Source organism: Haliotis rubra, unplaced genomic scaffold (assembly GCF_003918875.1).
Source record: "Haliotis rubra isolate DU_JTF1 unplaced genomic scaffold, ASM391887v1 Scf1181, whole genome shotgun sequence".
NCBI classification, from domain to species: Eukaryota; Metazoa; Mollusca; class Gastropoda; order Lepetellida; family Haliotidae; genus Haliotis; species Haliotis rubra.
Window position 1 is genome coordinate 65164 of NW_025765094.1, and position 11510 is coordinate 76673.

Genomic DNA, 11510 nt, shown 5'->3' on the forward strand with positions numbered 1-11510 from the left:
AACACCTCAACGTCAAATTCAACCATGATGCCATGTTTGCTTCTCTGATTCAACTACAGTTTAGATTTGCCATTAATGGCGTCAAGGTAGGAAGTTGAGCTGAGTTTTGGATAAGTTCCCTTGCTGTTGTTAATGGTGACATATTGCTCCTATGACAAATGTAAGGGGTTGCGATACTCTTTCCACATAGGGGGCGGTGAGGTAGTCTAGTGGTTAAAGCGTTTGCTCGTCACGCCGAAGACCCGGGTTCGAATCCCCACATGGGTACAATGTGTGAAGTCAATTTCTGGTGTCCCCCGCCGTGATATTGCTGGAATATTGCTAAAAGCGGCGTAAAACCAAACTCAGTCAGTCAGTCAGTCTTTCCACATATGTATCCCCATCTACAGCACTCCACACATAGTCTCTGTCTACAAATAGGCTGGCCCACCAACCGAGTTTAGCCCAATCATTCATTCTGTCACTATTTTACAGAACGCCCGCATAAGTATGTTGTATATGCGATTAATCACGCTCGATTACTGAATGAATAAACCGTAATTTACATGTGGCCCCACGGAGACAGTTGTAATGAGGTTTATACACACATTTGAATCAACATGGCGTGTATTAACGGAAGCGTCTGTAGTACAGCAGGCTTTGTGGTTTGTTGCGAGAGTGAGATATTAGAGATCGGGCAGTTTAAGAGGCAGGCTAGCAGCAAACAAACCAGCGACATTTTAGTGACTGGTGTAACTCGGTGTTGACAAAAGACACACGGCGTAATTCTGTCACATGCGCACAGAGTGGATGTACTCCATGCACACAGTGGATGTATTCCATGCATGCAGTGGATGTACTCCATGCATACAGTGGATGTATTCCATGTACACTGTGGATGTACTCCATGCATACTGTGTGTGTACTCCATGCACACAGTGGATGTATTCCATGTACACTGTGGATGTACTCCATGCATACAGTGTATGTATTCCATGTACACTGTGGATGTACTCCATGCACACAGTGGATGTCGCCATGGGGACAATGAGTTGGAGCATAACGCACCTGGCAAAGTTTCAGCATGGATGAGAGAAGATCACATTATCCATGATCAATATCAGTGTTTACTCGAACCCCAACTACACACAAGCGGCTGGACCGTGGAAATTAATATAATAATAATAATAATAATAATAATACTTGTATATGTTTGTCACTGCTTCATATACGTCTGTTTTAATTTCATATGCAACACAAATGTGATGTTATATATTACTTTGTGTTGGTATTGGCAAATACGTTCGGCATGCTGTAGCCACTATATGATTTCACGGCTGCTGCTCAGCTCTAACGTGCTCGTGCTGTTGGGAAACAAATTGTCACATGTGATACTAATTATACTAGGGTTAGGGGCGGTGGGGTAGCCTAGTGGTTAAAGCGTTGGCTCGTCACGCCGAAGACCCGGGTTCGAATCCCCACATGGGTACAATGTGTGAAGTCAATTTCTGGTGTCCCCCGCCGTGATATTGCTGGAATATTGCTAAAAGCGGCGTAAAACCAAACTCAGTCAGTCAGTCAGTCTTTCCACATATGTATCCCCATCTACAGCACTCCACACATAGTCTCTGTCTACAAATAGGCTGGCCCACCAACCGAGTTTAGCCCAATCATTCATTCTGTCACTATTTTACAGAACGCCCGCATAAGTATGTTGTATATGCGATTAATCACGCTCGATTACTGAATGAATAAACCGTAATTTACATGTGGCCCCACGGAGACAGTTGTAATGAGGTTTATACACACATTTGAATCAACATGGCGTGTATTAACGGAAGCGTCTGTAGTACAGCAGGCTTTGTGGTTTGTTGCGAGAGTGAGATATTAGAGATCGGGCAGTTTAAGAGGCAGGCTAGCAGCAAACAAACCAGCGACATTTTAGTGACTGGTGTAACTCGGTGTTGACAAAAGACACACGGCGTAATTCTGTCACATGCGCACAGAGTGGATGTACTCCATGCACACAGTGGATGTATTCCATGCATGCAGTGGATGTACTCCATGCATACAGTGGATGTATTCCATGTACACTGTGGATGTACTCCATGCATACTGTGTATGTACTCCATGCACACAGTGGATGTATTCCATGTACACTGTGGATGTACTCCATGCATACAGTGTATGTATTCCATGTACACTGTGGATGTACTCCATGCACACAGTGGATGTCGCCATGGGGACAATGAGTTGGAGCATAACGCACCTGGCAAAGTTTCAGCATGGATGAGAGAAGATCACATTATCCATGATAAATATCAGTGTTTACTCGAACCCCAACTATACACAAGCGGCTGGACCGTGGAAATTAATATAATAATAATAATAATAATAATACTTGTATATGTTTGTCACTGCTTCATATACGTCTGTTTTAATTTCATATGCAACACAAATGTGATGTTATATATTACTTTGTGTTGGTATTGGCAAATACGTTCGGCATGCTGTAGCCACTATATGATTTCACGGCTGCTGCTCAGCTCTAACGTGCTCGTGCTGTTGGGAAACAAATTGTCACATGTGATACTAATTATACTAGGGTTAGGGGCGGTGGGGTAGCCTAGTGGTTAAAGCGTTGGCTCGTCACGCCGAAGACCCGGGTTCGAATCCCCACATGGGTACATTGTGTGAAGCCTATTTCTGGTGTCCCCCGCCGTGATGTTGCTGGAATATTGCTAAAAGCGGCGTAAAACCAAACTCAGTCAGTCAGTCAGTATACTAGGGTTCACGAATATATCCGACTTATCAGTGCTGTATGGCTACCGCCAGTCTGCCGCAATAGTGAATAGATGGGATCATCAAGTTGTGTACTCGTGCAAATGTGTGATGGACAATTAGAGAAATGTGGTGTTCATACATGAACGGAATAATGAGGTGCTGTTCTCAAAATCTGAGGTTACACCGAGGTCTGTGGGTATTAAGAGTGGTATCTGAAGTTTGCTGGTGGTGATTAGATCAGAGCATGGTGTCTAGATCAGTGGGTGGTGTCTAGATTGGTTTCTGGTGTCTAGATTAGCTGGTGGTTACTAGATGGGTTGATGGTGTCTAGATTGGCTGTTGGTATCCAGATCAGTGGGTGGTGTCTAGATGGGTTGGTGGTGTCTAGATCAGTGGGTGGTGGTGTCTAGATTGGCTGGTGGTGTCTAGATCAGTGGGTGGTGTCTAGATTGGCTGGTGGTGTCTAGATCAGTGGGTGGTGTCTAGATTGGTCGGTGGTGTCTAGATCAGTGGGTGGTGGTGTCTACATTCGTTGGTGGTGTCTAGATCAGTGGGCGGTGTCTAGATCAGTCGGTTGTGTCTAGATCAGTATCAGTGGGTGGTGTCTAGATTGGTTGGTGGTTTCTAGATTGTTGATGCCTATATTATTGGTGACTAGATTGGTTGGTGGAGTCTAGATAGATTGTTGGCTGTTGGTGTCTAGATTATTGATGTCTAGATTGGTTGGTGGTGTCTACATGTGTGGTTGGTGTCAAGATCAGGGGAGGTGTCTAGATTGGTTGGTGGTGTCTAGATCTGCGGGTAGTGTGTCTAGATCTGTGATTGTGTTTAGATTGGTGGTGTGTGTCTAGATTGGTTGGTGGTGTCTAGATCTGCGGGTGGTGTGTGTCTAGATCTGTGGGTAGTGTGTCTAGATCTGTGATTGTGTTTAGATTGGAGGTGTGCGTCTAGTTTCAGGTCGAGATGTTTGCATCTGCATCTGTAGAAACGACAGTGTCAGTACTGACGTCATCAGCGTGTGTAACCTCTCTGTCACCTACAACCAAGCAGTGCTCATCTGGTACAGGTAGACACGGAGTTGTTCAGTCTCGCTGACTCGGCACGGTGACACGCGCGACCTTATGGTCGCAGTCAAACTACAACAGATGTCAATCGTCAGACTGTCGGTGTACAGACAGCTCCTCATAAGTGGACATACAGCTAAATATTCCCTGTTGGCGATCTTGCTATACTTGTAATCATCAAAGACCATATAATAAATCGTATTATAGGGAATCTGTTCAGGTAATTAATAGGTTTAGTTACTTATGGGGGCCGTTCATAATTGATGGCTGGGGGTATGTTCTGGGCGATGATATGTATGGAGAAGCATGTAAAATGTGAATGACCCCCGCCCCAAGAATTTACATACAAAGTATATAAGTTACCTCCCTGCTTGTCATGTACAAAACCAATTACACCCCACCCCACCCCATATGTACACAATTTATGCCCCTACCTCCCAGAACAAAATGGGTGACACCTTCCCACCACCACCACCACCAACACACACACTTAAAAATCATCATCATCTTTCCCTCCCCTTCACCATAACTTATGAACGGTCCCTGATTTAGTATTATTCCTCAATAATCTTTAAGTTTTTCTCTATCAAGATGGCGTGTACACAAAACGATACATTCGCAAATCTATAACTCTTTCAATTTACACATTACTTGAAGAATATGATAAATGGGTTGTGACAACTAAGTACATTCTGCAAGCGGTCGCCAACATCACGCTATATGACAACACTTGTCACTTCTGTCACTTGCCTGAACTTGACCTTTTACCAATGTAAATCACGAGTGACCTCGTGGCGTGGATCTGTAAATAGCCAGTGTTCTTTCCCGTTGGGTGGTTTCCGTGTTGCGTAATGTATATTTCCATAAAGAGAGATAACCAGTCAGCGATATGTTTAAATGTCTATACGTTCAGCAGGAATGCACCACGTCAATGTGAATATGACATGTTGATGTTAGTGACGGATGAGGGTGCGGAACGTGATCGTCCCCACGTCTCAAGTCGGGGACATGGGCTACATACATGACATATATTTACAATGTCAATATACAATTGCGCTTGTGTCCTTTTGTAAATTGTGATTCCGAAGAAAAAATGAACATAGAGATAAAAACATCAGACAGGGACAGACGTGATTCATCTTTCATACACCACATCAAAACATGTTACACGTTTTAGGAAATGACACCGAGTTGTTGCGTTCGAATCCCACATTCTCACCGATAATCACTCGCCCACCAGCATTGGTCGCCCACATACACTGTCTCTTTATAAACAATGTTTTTGTTCCATTTCAAAGCAACTATTATCTACAGTTCGCCCAGTGAAAGTTCCTCAACCTTATATGGTCACTGTAGACACAAAAATAGGCTATCTTCAGGCTAAAGATTAGAAAGATAAAAATTCAACAGAAATTCTCGCGCAATTACCAGATAAAGGTACATTAAGGTGTTATTTTTGTTGCTGAGTTTCATGTACATATAACACCCAGTATACCAAACAACAGTCTGGAGTCTTTAGATGGACTATGCTATAAGTCGTATAATATGGAATTCGAACACTGAAACATATATACCGTTATATGGTCTCTGACTGAAACACCGTAACAGTATTTAAATGTAGCTAAATATCTCTGAAATGAATAATAAAAAAAACTTCGAAGAAGAAATGGTGACAGTTGTCAGATTTCAGGTGAACATAGATCAGCTGCCTTGCCATCCCTGCTACAGTGAGCATAGTGCGACAAGGAACTAAACAAGCATATCCTGAGGTTTTGTTACTTCAATCAGGATGGGAATTCCATGAATAAGGATGTTTAGTTCCGCAGCCAGAAGTTGGGAGTGTTGGCAGGAAAATGTTCCGTTGTTGCAATCAGATTTCATCAGACAGGTCAAATCAACTTGACTGAGAGGTCAATTACAAATAGTACCTAATGTAACCAACGGTTATTTCCCAACTCAGGGACCCGTAAAGTTCCGGGTTAGAATAGGTCTTCAGCAACCCCATGCTTGTCGTAAGAGGGGACTAACGGTATCGGGTGGTCAGGCTCGCTGACTTGGTTGACACATGTCATCGTATCCCAGTTGCGCAGATCGATGCTCATGCTATTGATCACTGGATTGTCTGGTTCAGACTCGATTATTTACAGACTGCAGCCATATAGCTGGAATATTGCTGAGTGCGGCGTAAACCTAAACTCACGCACTCACTCCCAACTCAGGACTTGGTGACATAGTGGGCATGCGTCTGTGTGTGTGTGTGTGTGTGTGTGTGTGTGTGTGTGTGTCTCACTCTGTCTCTGTCACGTCAATACCAGTATAAAGACTACGAGTAAATTATATAACTTGTTTACATTCGCCATTGTATTATCATACAAGCACTACAACAGACTATATTGACACATTACTGTGGTACTTGTCTAAATACATGCCCACTGTGTGAGACTAGAACCTCCGTTACGGGTGTAACTGAGACATGTTTAGATGTGTAACCGTTCACTGCCAAGCTGCTGTACTCGAGACAACTCAAGTATGTTGGTATGAGCTTAAGGACCGACCCCCTCCCCTCCCCAGAACAAAATGGGTTCCCCCCAACATCATCACAAACACCTTCTCGCCCTCCCCCAACGCCCCAAAAAACGAAAAAAAACACACCAAAAAAAACAAAACAAAACAAACAAACAAATACCAAAACAAAACAAAACACCCCTCTAGCCACAGAGGATGAACGGTACCTTACAGAGATACCTGCAACTGTACATGTGCCTACACACTGGGAAGTATAGTGAAGATACGCTGTTTGAGCTTATGTCCATACTATCGATGATTTAGTGCTAAAACAGGCTGAGGTATCACCATTGAGACTGATATAAATACACAGATGGGCTAAAGGGGCACTTTCCTAGCCTTCCTCCCTGCCATAACGTCCACGTTTACAAATAACGTTCTTCAAACGTGGTGTAGGGGAGACAACTCAGTCTGTGGCACGATGTGCATTGGTCACGATGGCCCTGTCGCAACAGAGTATTCAACTTCTTCATGCACCAGACACATACCCCAGACACATACACCAGACACATACCCCAGACACATACACCAGACACATACCCCAGACACATACCCCAGACACATACACCAGACCGACGTTTTGCACTTTATAGGTCAGTTATAGAATGATGTGTAACGAGAGCTCTCTTCACACCATATACATACATATCATATATTTGACAATGTACAAAGACAGTGTACGACTGATAAAAAGATCCCCATTGAAAAAGTATCCTATAGCATATTTAAGTGTTAAAAATTGACCACACGTCGTGTGATCTACGTCAGATTGGAGCAAACATGTATTTCCATTTTATTGAATTAATCTCCATCGTTCAAGAGTTATCTCTAACTTGAGAAAATATATACAGTAGTCGTTATCTCCGCCTTATTGCTAACAATGCTGGAGTTGCTCTCTCTCTCTCATTGGAGTTTTTTCCGTCTCCATGTTGGAATTATCTCCGCCTTATTGCTAACAATGCTGGAGTTGCTCTCTCTCTCTCATTGGAGTTTTCTCCGTCTCCATGTTGGAGTTATCTCCGTCTTATTGCTAACAATGCTGGAGTTGCTCTCTCTCTCTCATTGGAGTTTTCTCCGCCTCCATCTTGGAATTATCTCCGTCTTATTGCTAACAATGCTGGAGTTGCTCTCTCTCTCTCATTGGAGTTTTCTCCGTCTCCATCTTGGAGTTATCTCCGCCTTATTGCTAACAATGCTGGAGTTGCTCTCTCTCTCTCATTGGAGTTTTCTCCGTCTCCATGTTGGAATTATCTCCGTCTTATTGCTAACAAAGCTGGAGTTTCTCTCTCTCTCTCTCATTGGAGTTTTCTCCGTCTCCATGTTTGAATTATCTCCGTCTTATTGCTAACAATGCTGGAGTTGTCTCCATGTTGGAATTATCTCTCTCTCATTGGAGTTTTCTCCGTCTCCATGTTGGAATTATCTCCGTCTTATTGCTAACAATGCTGGAGTTTCTATCTCTCTCTCATTGAGTTTTCTCCGTCTCGATCTTGGAATTATCTCCGCCTTATTGCTAACAATGCTGGAGTTTCTCTCTCTCTCTCTCATTGGAGTTTTCTCCGTCTCCATGTTGGAATTATCTCCGTCTTATTGATAACAATGCTGGAGTTGCTCTCTCTCTCTCATTGGAGTTTTCTCCGTCTCCTTCTTGGAGTTATCTCCGCCTTATTGCTAACAATGCTGGAGCTACTATCTCTCTCTCATTGAGTTTTCTCCGTCTGGGAGCCGATGACATGTGTCAGCCAAGTCAGCGAGCCTGACCACCCGATCCCGTTAGTCGTTTCTTACGACAAGCATGGGGTACTGAAGACCAATTTTAACCTGGATCTTCACGGGTAACGGGATTTTAAAGAAGGGACACTGGTGTCTACAGATAATTTTCAGTTGAATAATGTACCACGTGCGTAAACTGCCCGAGTGACGTATTGTCACATAACACGTATATCAGTAGGCATCAATCACTGGGGATATGGACATACCGATACATCGAGCTAAACTATTGACAATACCGATACATCGAGCTAAACTATTGACAAGGGTCAGTTTTTCAATGGTGAGTAAGTGAGATTAGTTTTACGTCGCACTCGGCAATATTCCAGCTATATGGCGGCGGTCTGTAAATAACCTAGTCTGGACCAGTCAATCCAGTGATCAACAGCATGAGCATCAATCTACACAATTGGGATACGATGACATGTGTCAACTATATCAGCGAGCCTGACCACTAGATCCCGTTAGTCGCCTCTTACAAGCATGGGTTACTGGAGACCAAATCTAACCCGGATCTTCACGGGTCAGTTTTTCAATAGGGGTGGTCATGTGTACAACTGGTAATCTGGTAGTGGACTGTTTGTCGACTGTTGTCAATGGTCAATATGTGTTGAAATTGACCCTCGGACCATATGTGAACATTAGACCATGTTGCGCAAAGGACTGAGGTTACTTTTTCAAAGGGACCCTTTGTCATCTAAAACTGTATGGTTGCACCACAGGTGCATTTGCCATATACATGTAGTTGATAAATATTCACCTATTCACAAAATATTTTGATTTTAAACACGCTCATAGCTAACTGCTATTTTTTAAGATCGCTGTGAAAATATGTCAGATGTTGTGTTTTCCAAAATCCATGCTATCAAGATTAAAAACATCTGTTTGGCACGATTCGTCCAAAATGGTGTTATGGTTCTTTATCAAGTACATCTGGCCACCTGTCCACCACCTACACAACATTACACAATATGAGGGCTGTGGAACCACTGAGCCTCATGATGTACACTAAACACCAAAAGAAACGTTACTCTCCTTTCTAAATGACGGAGGTACCTAAAGCATGGGAATAATTATTTCACAATTTTACACACCCTACAACAGTTGTTTCTGGTTTTAATGGTTGAAAAATTGTGACTTTAAATGGTTTAACATTGTCCCAAAGCAGAATTTTATTTCAACCTTTCTTTTCGGCATCAAAATCACTGTTATTCGTTTATTTCGGCATGGACGAATATAGGACAATTTAACTCTTCTGAAAAAGATGCATTTCACCTAAATATGAATGCATTTGAGAATTTTTTTCGTAATTTGCATAAAGCTTTGTTGTTAAGCTTTCTTGTAAACTAATACCTTCTAACATATCTTTGATAGTTTTTCAGCAATTCATAAACATAGGAGGGTAACGTTTCTTTTAGCGTGTAGTGTGGTTCTGTCAGGGTTCTCCAGGAGAGAGTTCATTCCATTAGAAGCGCTAAAATGTGTATTAGTGCTAAAGTCAGTTTTATTATTTATCATCGACTAAATCATAATTACAGTTATGGATATGGTAATGTCCTAGAAGGTGTCACCTGCATAGGTGCCCGACTCTGATATATTTATAAGTATGACCTATATGTATATATATCTTATACATATAGGTCATACTTATAAATATATCAGAGTCGGGCGCCTATGGTCACCTGCTATCAACTAGGGTAACCAGATCTTCGAGCTTCTGTAATCCACAAAACCTCCCGGTCTGTTCTATGTCACCTCTGGCTCAGTTCATAATGACTGACTAATTTATACACAGGCCATAAAGTAGATCTGGAAGTTGAACTTATTGCCTGGTCGGCTGTCTGTCACCTGTCACAGCCTCGTCTAAATGTTGTGAGTGGTTCTGCTCATACACCTCGTCACTGCGACAGCCACCAACAGTTACTGTTATAGTACATGACCATGGGGTTTTAGCACGCCTAGCTGACATCAACTCCACACAGTGAAATACTGCGTCACCCCTGCCTGCACGTCAACTGTCAAATATAATAGAAATAAGATATGTGCAAATCCACACCAGAGACGTTTCAGGCATCCATACAAATACACTCCACATGGTTGGTGGTAAACCCAGGTTCCAGGCATCCATACACTCCACATGGTTGGTGGTAAACCCAGGTTCCAGGCATCCATACACTCCACATGGTTGGTGGTAAACCCAGGTTCCAGGCATCCATACACTTCACATGGTTGGTGGTAAACCCAGGTTCCAGGCATCCATACAGTCTACATGGTTGGTGGTAAACCCAGGTTCCAGGCATCCATACAACCCATGGTTGGTGGTAAACCCAGGTTCCAGGCATCCATACACTCCACATGGTTGGTGGTAAACCCAGGTTCCAGGCATCCATACACTCTACATGGTTGGTGGTAAACCCAGGTTCCAGGCATCCATACACTCCACATGGTTGGTGGTAAACCCAGGTTCCAGGCATCCATACAATCTACATGGTTGGTGGTAAACCCAGGTTCCAGGCATCCATCCACTTTACATGGTTGGTGGTAAACCCAGGTTCCAGGCATCCATACACTCTACATGGTTGGTGGTAAACCCAGGTTCCAGGCATCCATACACTCTACATGGTTGGTGGTAAACCCAGGTTCCAGGCATCCATACACTCAACATGGTTGGTGGTAAACCCAGGTTCAAGGCATCCATGCACTCCACATGGTTGGTGGTAAACCCAGGTTCCAGGCATCCATACACTCTACATGGTTGGTGGTAAACCCAGGTTCCAGGCATCCATACACTCTACATGGTTGGTGGTAAACCCAGGTTCCAGGCATCCATACACTCTACATGGTTGGTGGTAAACCCAGGTACCAGGCATCCATACACTCCACATGGTTGGTGGTAAACCCAGGTTCCAGGCATCCATACAAATACACTCCACATGGTTGGTGGTAAACCCAGGTTCCCGGCATCCATACACTCTACATGGTTGGTGGTAAACCCAGGTTCCAGGCATCTATACACTCTACATGGTTGGTGGTAAACCCAGGTTCCAGGCATCCATACACTCCACATGGTTGGTGGTAAACCCAGGTTCCAGGCATCCATACAAATACACTCCACATGGTTGGTGGTAAACCCAGGTTCAAGGCATCCATACGCTCTACATGGTTGGTGGTAAACCCAGGTTCCAGGCATACACTCTACATGGTTGGTGGTAAACCCAGGTTCCAGGCATCCATACTCTCTACATGGTTGGTGGTAAACCCAGGTTCCAGGCATCCATACACTCTACATGGTTGGTGGTAAACCCAGGTTCAAGGCATCCATACACTCCACATGGTTGGTGGTAAACC